The sequence below is a fragment of the Haliotis rufescens genome, unplaced genomic scaffold (genome assembly GCF_023055435.1).
Source record: "Haliotis rufescens isolate VD_foot unplaced genomic scaffold, xgHalRufe1.0.p SCAF_4, whole genome shotgun sequence".
Classification (NCBI taxonomy): Eukaryota; Metazoa; Mollusca; class Gastropoda; order Lepetellida; family Haliotidae; genus Haliotis; species Haliotis rufescens.
The window spans coordinates 32116998-32120919 of record NW_025964112.1 but is presented as its reverse complement, the minus strand read 5'-3'; positions in this window follow the sequence as shown (position 1 = coordinate 32120919).

Here is a 3922-nt window from a genome sequence, read left to right as displayed (position 1 = left end):
AGAGTAGTTACAAGAGCATGTGTCATGCGATATCCCGCACTAGCAGAAACTGCATGGGGGTATACAGACGACAATTCGCACCTCCAGATGTACAAGACTGATTTAATAAATCTGTTAACAACTTTTCAATTAGACGAACGGTGATAATAGCTTGGTCAACATTTTACTGTTCGTATCAACAAGACATGGCAATGCGAGTATTATTTGAGATACTTTTAGCAATCGTGCAACAATATCGTGCACAACAAATGCTTTCAAATCAGACACTAAAATAATAATACCCACTTTAGGTAAATGGTAGAGACGCTGATCCATATGTACATTAATATAAACGAAACTAAAACCAGATGCAATTTGTGGCGAGGTAAAGTATTTCAAGTGTGAAACATTGGGTAATCATTTTTTACAGATTTGTCATGTAAAAATATTTGGTTTGTGCTCTAGGATTCAGGTGGTTGATTGGCGGGCCAAGCCACGAACATCCTGGATTCCCCACAATACAAGCCACAGTCGCCCTGTCTGCACAACCACAAGACATTCCACGGGGAGTTATCACACTGGGGCCCACTTGCACAAAACACTCTTCAAGTGGTGTAGCCGTTCCGTGACAGATATGGGGTCAATTGTGCACATTGCGATAAAAGCATGAAATTTGGCACAGTTGTAGGTAATGACATTCCTAATATTTTCAGATATTGGGCCTCTCAAAACAATCCAATAAGGCCGCCATGGTGGAATGAAATTCCAGTATATCTCACGTGAACAATACATTACCCACAAACACAAAGTGGTGTACCAATCAAATGTAGCACAACACAGCCACACCTTGCTCTTCACCCTCTCTCATACTTATAACTACATCCCAGAAGCTCTTGGCAGGACTTAGAAGCTTGTGGTAGTGTAGTCCACAAAGGGTCATAGCCATGTGCTACTGATATTACCCATCCTCTCTCAGTTGGTGTGGGAAGGTCTGTTTCGGTCTCCAGATCAGTTGATCTACCTTTCTTAGTGAAAAGGTCTGTTCGTGCCCCATCAACTCTTATACAAATACTGGCCCAATCATACATTAAGACCACAAAACGCTGAATGACTGGCATCGTGTTCTTCACATCCTGTTCGGTTTGTACATCATGAATGACATTGAAAGCCTCTGTTGCTTCATTATACACATTCCATGTTTCCCACTTTTTGCTTTTCCCTCCAGAAAGGAGGGTCACAGCCATTAATTACAAGGAAAGCTCGAAGTGAACAGGCTTTCTTTGATCCATGGAATCCGGCTAGGACATGAACAGCCAAGTATCTGAATTGTATGCCTGTTCAAAAAGCTATCCAGAGGTGAGACACATCTATTCTGTCAAACAATGCAATGTTCAGGACAATGACATCAGTATCAACTGTCCGGATCAAAACCCTATCATGACCTTGTCTGGCAGCATTAGACATGTGCAAATGACAGTTTCTTCATCTGAACATGAACGCAGATCATTGACAACATCTGGTCTTTTGTTGCATAAAACCTGTTTGTGGCAAGTGCTTATAATTTCTTTATCCCCACATTCTAATGAAATAACTTCTTCATACATGTGTGATTCAAGAAATTGTTACAGACGAGGTAAGTGACCTTGTGATTGAAACCAAAATGGCGGCAGACAATTGTCCCTCTACCCGGCATGCCAGAAAGGACTGATGATCGAGAGGCACTGGGAGTGTTTGTCACAGACTATTTAGACCATTGTTCGGTGTATGGATGGTATGAACTCAAGGAAGGTTGTAAGTTTGATGGGGAATGGCAGACAGCAAAAGCTCAATGGGAAAATGTATCGCTGTGCATGGCCACGCTTAGCGCCACGCTGCCTGTGAGGATGAAAAAGTTAATTAAACACACATTGAAGGTGTAAGAGGATAAACAACAGCAACCTGTGAAAGTTATTAACGCTGTCCTGAAGTACCATGCACTGTAGCAGTGTCAGTGTAGTAGCCGGGAAAACAAAGACCGAGAATGTATCAAAGCCAAGGAGAAAGCGTAAGCTCCTGGGAGTTGAGTGGGTGAGAACGGGCTGCTTACTGTGAATATGGTGAGTTCGAAGACCAGGCGACAAAGGATCGTTTCCTAGCTGGACTGACAGATGAAACACTACAGACAAAGCTTGACACTGATGGTCACAGGGATAAAGAGGGAAACATTGTGGGTATCAAGGAGGTTGTAGAAATGGGAACAAAATATGAATCATCCATGGTCATTACCAAACCTATGAGACTGACAAGAAGAGATCAAGGACAAGTAAACTGGACTAAGGGGCGAACAACAAATGAGGGTTCAGATTATATGAGAGGAAATACAAACAACAGTTACAATGGCAGAAGTAGAGGCATTCACTCCAGCAAACCAGCCAATGAAACAGCAAGGCGGGTGTATATATTGTGGGGCTTTTCCTGTTCGTTTGAGGGGCAAGTGCAAAAGTTGTTCAACTAAAATACACCAGTGGAAAGTGTGAAAAGGAAGGAAACATTGCACGGAAGTGTTTGTCTGACCAAAGAAATGTGCATGCTATGGACAGTGAACAGGATGTTTACACAAGTGAGACAGAAGTGGGTCACAAGCTATTCACAGTGGATGATCACACCATAAGTTCGATGTCAGGCAAGAAGGTAAAGAAGTTCTTTGCGGAATTAAAACTCTCTGCAGTGAGAGACAAGTTTTAGTGGATCAAGGTGCAATTAGACTCGGCATCAACGACAATCACATTTGAGTTTAGCACAGTGTCAGAATTGTGTCCGCCAGGATATACCATAAGCAAGTTAATTCAGATGTCCAATACCGTGACAGTTTTAACCAATTTCAACAAATGTGATCTCTGTGCCAATCTGTTGTGAAAACTTGAATAAACTTTGATGATCCTTGAATTAATCCTAAGTATGATCAAACAAGCACAACAAATTCTGGATAAACAATACCCCTCAGCTACCAAAAAAATGAATCCACTGAATAATCCTGAGACATGCCTCGACAGAGTATCTGAATAATCATCATACTTTTCTTGATAGTGCCAATGTTCCTTCTAAAGAGCAGATGAGAGGATGACAATTCTCAAAGACGGGTAGCAATACCGATTGTTACATGTACAATCAATCTTCTCCAGCCCATATTTACACATACCCATATTTTATACTTCAACAGTTAATTCTAATGTTGAAATTTAAATGTTAGAATGGTATACATTTCCTGATATAATGACTAATTACTTTTAAAAATGAAGTTATACGATGTCATGTTTTTGTTTAAACGATAATTAATTTTGTCTATATTTATACCTGTGGCAGTTTTGACTTTAGTGGTAGCCGTTATGACTTCATTGTGGCCGTTTTGACTTTTTTCTGGGTCCGTTTTGACCTGCTCCCAGGTAAATCACTCGATTGTCTGGTCCAGGCTTGATTACTTACAGACCGCCGTCATATACCTGGAATATTGCCGAATGTGGCGTTAAACGAACAAACAAACTAACCTTCGTATCAATTTCTATTATCATCAATCATCAAACATGAATGGTTTTTTTCACATAAAGCTCATTTCTGTAATGTTCATATTTCATCCGAAAATACGTTTATGCGGACATGTTTGCCATTTATAAATCTATCAGTTTAAGGCTGGAGCCTATTTACGACTTTATTTTATAAAAGTCACAGCTGTCTCTCGGAAACAGCTGCATCACACAATCGTCCGTTCATTTTACAACCGCTTCCATGGGATCGGTACTGTGCACGGCTGTCAGAAGGTACGATGTTAAAGTATGTCCTAATTACTACCAGAAAACCATGAGCTTAATCAGCACGATGGTACCACCATATACCGCGAAGAGAAGTCTTACATAAGTCTCCCTGGTGGTGTTGGCTCAACAGCTGTTCCACCAGCGGTCCACGTTGA